Source organism: Fukomys damarensis, unplaced genomic scaffold (assembly GCF_012274545.1).
Source record: "Fukomys damarensis isolate Sample0158 unplaced genomic scaffold, DMR_v1.0_HiC HiC_scaffold_15, whole genome shotgun sequence".
Lineage (NCBI taxonomy): Eukaryota > Metazoa > Chordata > Mammalia > Rodentia > Bathyergidae > Fukomys > Fukomys damarensis.
The window spans coordinates 29,450,045-29,462,141 of record NW_022900927.1 but is presented as its reverse complement, the minus strand read 5'-3'; positions in this window follow the sequence as shown (position 1 = coordinate 29,462,141).

Here is a 12,097-nt window from a genome sequence, read left to right as displayed (position 1 = left end):
GTGTGTGTGTGTGTGTGTGTGTGTGTGTGTGTGTGACTGTCTGTGGGTATGTGAACTGGACCAGATTCAAAAAACCAAAGTAGTACACAAACTGAGATATGCTAAAAGTGGTCCTCATTCTTTCAGAGGATGACTACTATTAGCATTATTTCATATTTATCAAACCCCAACTAGGGCAATTTGTCATAATTGGCAGGAAAGACAGGGGGGAAAATACCATCTGTCCCTGGCATTGGCACTTGATAAGGGAAAAACGTGTAAAATTTGTGAAGTAGGAAGAAAAGGGCTAAAGGTGTAGGGGAAGTGGGAAGGGTAGGGGAAAGGAAATAAGGGAAAAGAAAAAATATGAGAGAACAAAAAATTGGAAAAAAGTTTTTGTAAATAGGGAAGGGAAGAGGTGGTGAAGGGAGGGCAGGGGTATGGGGAAAAAATAAGAACCAAGACCTGTCATGAAAAGGTACAAGATCCCAACAATGACTGCAACTGTACTGTATACCTAAAAAGTACCAATAAACTCAATGAGAAAACAAATCTCTCGAAAAAGGGTTTAATTCTGACCAGGAACATTAAGGAGATCTACTTATGAGATTTTGTATTAAGGAGATTTTAAGAGATAGCTAAATCTTCTATATATTTTTGTTAGTACCAGGGAAAAGACTTGTGGCCTTGTGCCTTGTGAGGCAGGTGGTAGAACCACTAAGCTAAGCCCCCAGCCCCCTAGATCTTCTATATTTTTAAAAACTAAAGCAACATGACAAAAGCTTGGTGGTGAGTTCGGAGATACTCCTATATTAGTCTCTTTTGTTGTACACTTGAACTATTTCCCAGTAACATTATGTGATTTAGAGAAGGCAAAAACATTGCGAGTGGAAAAGAAAGTATGAGCAAAAGCAAAGAATTCTGAAATTCAGGACTTGTACTGGAGAGGAGTGCTGGAAAATATGACTACTGTAGTGAGGTAAGATCAGATCAGATCATGAAAGAGATTAGCTAAGTGGTTCTAGCTGAGAAGACTGTAGTGGAGGGAGTGAGCAACCCCTTGAGGTTTCTGATGAGTGAAACGATACAATCAGATCAGTAGATTAGGATCTGCAGGACAGGCAAGGCTCAGAGTTGGAAGGATTTTATGATAACGGTTTAAGTGAAAATATGGTGGGCAGTCTACTTAAACCATACAAAATCCTGATTTCCTCCCTGTTCTGCTTGTGTGCACTGTTTTCACTTTTAAAAAAATCCATTTCTACTGGGCAGTCACACTTCTTCCTTCGTATCTCAATCCTTTGTATTCTCCTCCATCTGTATTATAGAACAGGGGTTGATGAATTTCCTTGTAAAGGGCTAGATGGTAAATATTCCAGGCTTTGGAGGCCATATGGACTCTGTTGTAACTATTCAACTCTGTCAGTGTAGCAATAAAAGCAGCCAAAAGAAAATACATAATGAATGGGCATAGCTATATTTCAATAACATTTTACCATAATCACTGAAATTTAAATTTAAGATGATTTTCATGTGTCATAAATATTTTTATTTTTTCAATAATGAAAATCAAAAAGAATTTTTAGCTTTCAAATGGTATAAAAATTGAGAAATGCGAAATAAAACCATAGGCCTGGAGGTATAGTTCAATAGTACAGTGCTTGCTTAGTGGGCACAAGGCCTTATTTTCAGCCCCTGGAATTGCAACAAACAAAATCAAACCACAACGAGCTTTATGTCACTGTAATGAAAAACCTGAAATAATTAATTTATAATGAGAAAGGTTTATTTTGGATCACAGTTTTGGAGATTCTAGTCTATGATACCATTGGCCCGATTTCTCTAAACCTGTGGCAAGACAAAGCAACATGGCAAGAACGAATAGCAGAGCAAAACTTGAAGAGAAGAAGTGAATGAGGATTCCACAGTCCCTCGAGGGCACAATTTCAATTGCCTCAGGTGCCAGGGATTTAGCTCAGTGGCTCTGCCACCTGCCTCAATTACCTAAGGACCTCTCCTAAAATTTTTACCTGTTCCAAAAAGCATCACTGCAACCTTGTAACACATGGATACTTGGAGAGACATTTAAAATCTAAACCATAGCAATGAGATTTAAGTTTTCTTCCTTTCAGGTAGCTATAATAAAGAAGATGTATAACAAGTGGTATTAGGTATAAGGGGGAATTAAAATATTCATATATTACTGGTAGGAATGTGAAGTGTCACAGCTGCCCTTAAAAATATTATGGTAGTTCTTCAAACATGGAATTATCAGATACTCTAGCATCTTCACTTCTAGTATATTAGCCAGCTTTTCCTTTGTAGGGACAAAATGACTGACCCTCACAACTTAAAGTAGATGTAAGAGAGGTTTCTTTGGCTCAGGGAGTCAAAGGATTCAGTCTATGGTCATCTAGCTCCAAGGCAAAAATGGCATGGCATGCTCATTTCATGGCGGTCAGACATGGAGAGAGGGGAGTCAGAGCAACACATATATTCTGCAAAGGCATTCCCCCACTGACACACCTCCTCCAACTGGGTCTCACTGCCTAAGAGCACATCCAACTAGAAACTCATCAATAAATTAATCCACTGATTAGTGTAGCACACCTATGATGTATTCACCTTGAAAAAGCCCCATCTCTAAATGCCTGAGACTTTTGCAGGACACTTTAGATCTGAGCCATAATATGTAGATATAAACCTAAGAGAAATAAAAACATGTCTACACAAAAACTTGCACATGAATATTCACAGCAACACTGTTCATAATAACTAAAAAATGAAAACCTACAGGTCTATCAACTAATGAGTGGATAAACTAAATGTAATAAATCTATATGATGAAGTATTATTTGACAATAAAAAGGGACAGAACATTGATATGCCACAACATAGATAAACCTGGAAAGCATGTGAAGTGAAAGAATCCAGTCACGAAAGACCATGTTATGTGATTTTATTTATATTAAACAGCCATAATAGATAAATCTATAAAGATAGAAAGTAGGCTGGTTGTTATCTAGGGTTGAGTGGGTTGTGGGGATCGAAATGACTGCAAATGGGTATGGGATTTTGGGGTGTGTGTGATGAAATGTTATAAAATCTATTGTGGTGAAGGTTGTACAACTCAGGATATACACTAAGAACCACTGAACTTTACACTTCAATAGGGTGAGTTGTATAGAATGTGAATTACATATCAACAAAGCTATTAAAAAGTAGACAATAACAGGCTGAAGGCCGACTGGTCTTACAGGCATCAGTTTTCCAGCCTCTGTTGTAGGCAAAATCATGCAAGACACCAGGTAAACTTTGAGAATCTCACTTAACAGATTCAATTATTTAAACCTGGAAAATTCAATTTAGGAGATCTGGAAGGTGGGTAGTTTCAGAAAAGGCTTTATTTCTAGGTCTTATTGAGGGAATTTTATAGATGTGTAATACATACAATGATGAACTCCATTCTACCTGGTGGACTGTAACTAAAGGCAGGAATTCAGCCTATAAATTCAGATACACTCAAAGTGACTGTGGGCTCTAGGTTGTGAAGAACTTTACTTGGTGCCAGTCAAGCTTTCCCCAGTGACAATTAATCTTAATGTCAATTTGATGAGATTAAGAGATCCTGTGCAAATTAATAAAGCACACTCTGGGTATATCTGTAGGAGTGTTTCCAGAGATGACAGACATGTAGGCCACCAAACCAAGGTGGGTAGGGAAACCCACCCTGACTGTGGGCTGACAGCATCCAACAGACTTGCAACACATATGGAATGAAAAGGTGAAGAAGGAAGAAGGTGGCTGCATTTGAAAAACAAAAACAAAAACAAAACTCCATTCTTTGTGAACAAGTACATCTTTTGCTGAAATAATTGGATTACAGCTTCTTCAGCCTTTCAGTGTAGAACTGTATGACTCACCCAGGAGCTTTTAAGCTTTCAGTCTCAGACTGCAACTACATCTTTGATCTGTCATGTTCTGAGGCTTCCAGATTCTTCAACTGAGCAGCTGCTGTCTGTCCGCCATGCATAAAACCACTGTGAATTAACCCACCTCTGAGCCTATAATATATATACATTAGATATATATTTCCCCTCCTGTCTACCCATACATACATAGTCTGTTCTTCTAGAGAACCCTAATCAATACTACCAGACAAGAAATCATCTTGTTCGGGATAATACAACAAAATACTGTAGCATAGGTGGCTTGTGAAACAAGAAACATTTATTTGCTGGGAAGTCCATGATCAAGATACAGGCAGAATGGTGACTGGTGAATACCCTATTACTGGCTGCCCTTTCACTTTGTCCTCACAAAGTGGAAGGGGTGAGGGAGCCCTCTGAAATCTTTGTTGTGAGGGCTCTGCTATGGTTTTAATGTGGTTTGTTCCCTCTGAAACTCATGTTGGGAGTTTTGTCCCCACTATGAAGTTTTCAAAAGGTGGAAACAATCTAAAGATTCTAATCTGTGCAGAGGTAAGGATGTTTCAAGATGATAAGGATTAGATAAAGTCATAAAACTAGAGTTCCTATGATTCAGTACTGGTGGCTTTTCCCATTTTTTACTTTATTCTTTTTTCCACATTGAAGGTGTATTTTCTTGACAAAAATACAAAGTGATATTATAGAGATCTGAATGGAGACAGAACCCTGCTGGCTTGTGAAGCCTAAAGCTTATACATACTTAAAAAGCTGTCAATTACTATAAACACCACAAAATGCAGAGATAAAATCACACTGTTTTGATTAATAAAGCAAGAATGCCTCTTTTTCTTATTATCTAACTTTTATTTTGCTCTTTATATATGGGGTTCTCATATAAGAGAAACCAAGTTTTTATTTAAGCTTATGTGTCTGATTTATTTCACTTAATGGTCTCAAGGTGCATCCATTTTCTAACAAATGACTCATTTATCTTTCTTTATGGCACTAATAACCCACTATAAATGCCATGTTTTCTTTATCTATCCATCTGTTGATGGACATACAGGCTGCTTCCAAGATTTAGCTATTGTGAATTGTGCTATGAGAATGAGGACACATGTATCACTGTAATATGATGTCTTTAACTGTTTGGGGAAGATATTTAGGAAAATAGCTGGGTCAAATGGAATTTCTAGTTTTGGCTCCTTGAGGAAACTTAATACTGACTTCCATAATGGTTGTACTAGTTCACATTCCTAGCAACAAAGTAGAAGGGTTCCTTTCTCCCCACAAATTTATCAGCATTTATTATTATTTAATTTATTTTTTTCTTTTTGGTACTAGGGATCAAACTCAGGACCTTGTCAGGCAGGGATAAAGCCACTGAACTATATCTTGGGCTCTATTATTTGATCTCTCTCTCTCTTTTTTTTTTTTTTGGTACCAGGACTTGAATTCAGGGCCTCATGATTATTAGGCAGGCGCTGCACCACCAAGCTACATCCCTGGCCTGTATTTTATTTCTTAATGATAACTATTCTTTCTGGAGTAGGGTGGAATTATTTTATTTGCATTTCTCTTCTGACCAGCTAGGTTGAACATTTTTTCATGTATTTACTTCACATTTGTACTTCTTCTGAGAAATGACTATTTATTTGTTACTCTTTTTTTTTGAACTGGGGATCAAACTCGGGACCTTGCACTTGCAAGGCAGGCAGTAGCATGACAGAGCTAAATCCCCAACCCTTCAGTTACCCATTTTTTTGAGTTCTTCTAGATATTAGCTGGATGCCCCATGAATAGCTGGCAAAAACTTTTTCCCATTGTGAAGGTCTGCATCTTCACTCTGTTGGTTGTTTTTAATTTATATGGTCCCTGTCTCGGCAAAGCAAGACAAATTATGTCTTAGTTACTTTTTCTTGTTGCTGAGACAACCTGACACCCAAAGTTAAAAGAGAAAGCATTTATTCGGCTCAGTTTGTAGAGGTTTCAGTACATGGTTGGCTGACTCCAAGGCAGGGCGGCATGGTGGAGAGGCATGGCAGAGGAGAAACAGTACACAGCAAGAAGACTGGCAAGAGCAAGAAAGGGACCTTAACAGCTTCTTTCTGCCCCTTTTATACTCTGGTTAGGCTACTAAAGTTAGAGTGGAGCCGAAACAATCAGTGGGATGATTCAGTAGTCACACACCCTTAATTCCAGCATCACAAACCTCTAAAAAGCCCCACCTATGACCGCACAAAGCTTTGGGGGGATATCTAGATGCAAATCATAACATTCTTCCCCTGGCCTCCCAAAGACTCATGTACATTCCTTTACGCAAATGGCATTTAGTCCATCTCCAAGAGTTGCCAAAGTCCTAATATTTTCAGCAATGAAGTTCAAAGTCTCTGTTCTGAGCCCATGTACAAATGAAAAGAAAGCTGAACACTTCCAACGTTCAATGGCACAAGATAGGCATTTCCATTCCAAAGGTACAAATAGGGGGTTACAAAAGAATGGGACCAAAGGAAGTCCAAAATCCAGCAGGGCAAACATTAAGTCCTGTAGTTCCATGTCCAGCTTCCAAGGCAATCTGTAGCAAGATGTGAACTCCCAAGGGCTTAGGTGGTTTGATTCCTAGCCACTTCCGGGGGTGGGAGCTCCATGGCTTCTTTCTTGGGCCAGCTCTGCTCCCTCCTTTCAGTTGTCCTCAGGTGATCCATGTTCCTGGCTTCTCCAAATGTCGGGGGTCTCCACCACACCTTTGGCTTCACACTCACAGCTTTACACACTGCCCTCGCAGGGGCACACTGCCTGGCCTCCCAGGTCTTCTTCTAAAATCGGGGTGGAAGCTTTCTTGACCCCACAACTCTTGCATTCTGCCTGCATGTAAAACTAGCACCACATGGATTATGCCAAGGTCTGCTGCCAGCTGGAGCAGTGGCCAGGCTTCCTTCTGTCTTGGCTGTAGGAGTTGAGTGTCTAGATCTCTGAGCACTCTGAATGCAATGCTAAGTAAGAAATTCTCTAGGCTGAAGCCATTCTGGAACATGGTGCTCTGCTCAAAGCAGTTTTTCACCTTTGCAACTCTGAGTGCAAAGTCTGGAGTCTTGTGATATCCTCAGGGCATCTTTCCTGTTGTCTTCTTCTGAAATACTTGGCTTTTCCTTCATAGCCTTTTTAGTGACCAATTTCTCCTCTGTTCCATCTTTACACCTAACAACTTTACTGGAGCTTTCTTTCTGGCCAAACTCTCAATGTTTTAAATCATTCTGCTGGGCTCTTTGCTCCTGACTCCCAACATAAATCTGCCCAAAATCTCCCAACAGTGGACATGCCAGGGCCTCAACATTAGATTGCCTTGAAATTTCTTCTGCAAAATTAGTCCCCTGCTCTTAATCTCAGTCTCAGGCAAAATCTCTGGACACAAGCAAAATTCAGACAAATTTTCTGCCAAGGCATAACACACATTGCCTGGAGTCTAACAACCAGTGCAGTCTTTCTTTCCTGCAGAAACCTCCCAAGCGAGGTCTTTACCAGAAACTTTTCTGTCAGCCTTCTGGTCTTCTTAGTGTTATGGGTGAGTGAGTTTGAACAATAGCAATGCAACACACTCTGTGCCAGATTTGAGCCCATTTATTATAGCCAGTGGCTGTGGAAGGGCTAGCACCCAGGAAGTTTCCTCAGCCACAGAAAGCAGTTCGATTTTTCCTTTTAAATCGTGCTTTCAGTTGGGGAGCACTCAGGGGAGAGCAAGCAGATTACAGAAGCAGAACCATACCAGGTTAGTAGTGGGTGGGCACAAGGAAGTTTCACACATACTAGGTGAGCTACAAAACATCCTGCAACTGCAGCGAGTGTACTGCCAAGCACAATATGGGGGTTTTGGGTGCTTTGTTCAAACGCAAGCACTTTGTTCAAGCACAGGTACAAAATGGCATTGAGGCACAAGATGGAGTCAGATTGGCTAGCATAGGAGTTCTGGCCAGAATCTCCCATCAAGTACAACCTAAAGCATTCCAGCTCTACTTTTTAACCCGGCATCTCCAAACCTTTCCTAACTTTCCCCCTTCTTATAAGCCAGTTCCAAAAACTCCTAAACCACACGATCAGGTACAGTCCCAGCAACAATTCCACTTCTCTGGTACCAAATTCTTAGTTACTTTTCTCGTTGCTGAAACAAAATACATGATGCCCAAAGTTAAGGAGGGAAGGTTTATTTAGCTCACAGTGTGTAAAGGTTTCAGTCCATTATTGGTTGGCTCCAAGGCAGGATGGCATGGCAGACAGACAGTGCAGGAGAGAAACAGTCCATAGCAAAGGAGGGCAGGCAGAAGGCAACAAGCAGCAAGGGACCTTAGTCACTTTTTTTGGCTCCTTTTATACTTTGTCTAGGGTATCAAGATTAGGGTGGTGAAAGACCAATCAGTGGACTGATTTAGTAATCACCTACCCTTACTCCTAGCACCCTTAATCCTAGCATTGTGCCATGAATCAATCACACAATCTAGATCTGGCCACCTCTGAAGAAGTCCTTCCTATGACTGTATGAAGCTTTGGGAAGACATCTAGACATGAGACGTAGCAGTCCCATTTGTTGATTCTTGGTATTATTTCTTATGCAATGGGGTTTCTCTTCAGAAAGTCCTTGTTTATGCTTATGTCTTCAAGAGTTTTACCTATTTTGTCTCCCAGCAGGTTGTTTCTCTTTTCATGTTTAAAACTTTTATCCATTTTGATTTTAGTTTAATACATGGTGAGAGATATGGGTTTAGATTCAATTCTATGCATGTGGATAGTCAGTTTTCCCAATACCATTTGTTAAAGAGCCTATTATTCCTTCAGCATAAATTTTTGGCCCTTTGCCAAATATCAGGTAGCTGAATGTGCCCAGAGTTGTTTCTGCATCCTTTATTCTGTTCCCTTGATCCACATACTGGTTTTTATTTTGCCAATACCATGCTGTTTTTAATTCCCATAGTTTTGTAGTATAACTTGAAATCCTGTACTGTGATGCCCCCTGACAGTCTTTTTGCTTATGATTGTTTTTGCTATTCTTAGTCTCGTCTGGTTCCCTATCAATTTTAGGATTGTTTTCTCTAGTTCTGTGAGGATTGATTAGGACTGCATTAAATATGTATTATCAGTTTTGAAAGTATGGTCATTTTGAATATATGTTCTGCCTTTAGGAACAAGGGCTATCTTTCCATTTTCTGATATCCTCTTTGATCTCCTTTTTCAGAGGTCAGTAGTTTTCATCATAGAGGTCTTTCACTTCCTTGGTTAGGTTAATTCCTAATTTTTCTTGATGCTATTTATGAAAAGTATTGTTTCCCTAATTTCTTTCTTTGTGAAGTTATTATTGGTGTGTAGGAATGGCATTGCTTTTTGTGTGTTGACTTTATGTCCTACTATACTATCGAATTTGTTTATTGATTCTAAGATCTTTTGGTGGAATTTTTTGTGTCTCTGCAAATTATAATTTTACTTTTTCCTTCTCTCTAGATATCCCTTTTATTTCTCTATTGCCTGATTGCTCTAGCTAATGTTTCAAGAACTATATTGAAGAGGAGTAGTGACAGCAGACATCACTGTTTTGTTCCTGATTGCAGAGAGAAAGCTTTCAGCTTCTCTCCATTTAATATGGTATTAGCTAGTGGTTTGTCATAAATAGCTTTTATCACTGAGATGAGATCCTTCTATACCTATTTTCTTTAGGGTCTTATCATAATGGATGTTGAATTTCTCCAAAGGCTTTTCTACATCAAAGGAGATGATCATGTGGTTTTCATTTTTGCTTCTTTTTATGTGTTATCTTATATTTATTAATTTGTGCATGTTGAACCACCCCTGAATCCCTAGAATGACCTTTACTTTGTCATGATGTATGATCTTTTTTTATCATTTGCTGCATTCTGTCTACCTGTATCTTGGTAAAGACTTTAGTGTTTATGTTCATCAAAGAGATTGGCCTGTAGTTCTCTTTATAGGTTGGGTTCTTGTTTGGTTTTAGAATCAGGGTAGTGTTAGGTTTCAGAAATGACTTTGGGAGTACTCTCCCCTATCAATTTCATTATTTTATTAAAGAGTTTAAAGAGCAATGGCCTTAGATCTTCTCTAAAATTCTTACAAAATTCATCAGTGAATTCATTAGGTCTGGGTTTTTCTTAGTTGGTAGTTTTTCTTTATTACATCTTCATTTTCATTGTCTGATATTGATTACTGAAGATTTTTATATCTTCTTGGTTCAGCTTTGGAAGTTTATATGTATTTAAGGAACTTGTTAATTTCTTCTGAATTCTCCATTTTCTTAGAGTACAGGTTCATTCTCAAAGTAGTTACTAGATCTTCTGGATTTTGTAGAGTCCATCATGACTTTACCTTTTTCATTTCTAATTGCATTTATTTGGGTCTTTTCATTCCTTTATTTTGGTAAGATCAGCTAGGGATTTGTCTATTTTGTTAATTCTGCCAAAGAACCAGCTCTTCTATTCGTTGATTCTTTGTATTATGTTTTAATCTCAATTTCATTAACTTCTGCTCTGATCTTTATAATTTCCTTTCTTGTACTAGCTTTGGATTTGGACTGTTCTTGCTTTTCTAGGATCCTGAGATAAATCTCTAGGTTTTTTACTTGGACTCATTTTGTTTTTGTAATGTGGGTATTTATAGCTATAAACTTCCCTCTTAGGTCTGCTTTCATTATGACCCACTGGTTTTGGTATGTTGTATTAGCATTATCACTTAATTCTATGGACTCTAATTTCTGCTGTGACCCACTGATTATTTAAGAGAGCATTGTTTGGTTTCTAAGTATCTGACTAATTTCTGTGGTTTCTTTTGGAATCCATTTCTAGTTTCATTTAATAATATGAGCCGGGTGTGGTGGCGCACACCTGTAATCCCAGCACTCAGGAAGCTGAGGCAGGAGGATCACTGTGAGTTTGAGACCAGCCTGGGCTACACAGTAAGTTCCCGATCAGTCTCAACTACATAGTGAGACCCTCTCTCAAAAAACAAACAACAACAACAACAACAAAAACCACAATAATATGATAATATGGATATAATTTTACATTTATTTAACCTTGCTTTATGGGCTAGCATGTGGTCTGTTTTAGAGAAAGTCCCATGTGCCATTGAGAAGAATGTGCACTCTGTGGCTTTCAGGTATAACACCATAGATATCTGTCAAGTATATTTGTTTGGGAGTTTGGCTCAACTTTGGTATTTATTTGATTTTTTTTTGTATAATTGATCTATTTGTGATAGTGGAGTATTGAGGTCTGTATTATAATTGTGTTAATCAAGTATATTTGTTTGGGAGTTTGGCTCAACTTTGGTATTTATTTGATTTTTTTTGTATAATTGATCTATTTGTGATAGTGGAGTATTGAGGTCTGTATTATAATTGTGTTGTTTATCTGACATTTAAAAATGTCCAATAGTGTTTGCATTATGGAGTTTGGTGTGTCAGTGTTTAGTGCTTATATGTTCACAATTTTTATCTTGTCCTATTGAATTGTTACCTTGATCAAAATTTAGTGACCTTTTTTGCTTCTTCTGATCAGTCTTGGCTTGAAATCTAGTTTGTCTAAAATTAGGACAGCTACTACCTTTTTCCAAGATCCTGCTGCATAGTATATTGTTTGATTTATTTGTAATTTGTGAACTACTTTTGAGTTAAATGTGTTTTTGTATACTGTATACCATTTCGTTTCTTGATCCATTCTGTCCATTTGTGTCTTTTGATTAGGGAATTAAGACAATCCACATTGAGAATTATCATTGAGAGATACTGCTTCATCCCTAGCATCGCATCATTTTTGTTTCTAACAGTCCCCTTCCTATTTAATTGCTCTCCCTGCCTGATGTATTCATTCTATTAGTTTTTGTTGTTATTTGTTTTTGTTTTTGTATCATTGTCTCTAGCATATCCTTAAAAAATTTTTTTAGAGCATTAGTTTGGTGGTCATGAATTTCCAAAGGTCCTTTTTGTCATGGGAGTACCTCATTTCTCTATCACATTCGAAGGAAAGTTTTGTGCAATATATCAGTCTGGGTTAGAAGTTGGCATTTTTAAGGCTTGAAACACTTCACTCCAACCTCTCCTGACCTTTAGGACTGTGTGGAGAAATCTACTGTAATTTTGATGGTTTACCTTTATAAGTAATTTATTGCTTTTCTCTAACAGCTTTTAAGATTTT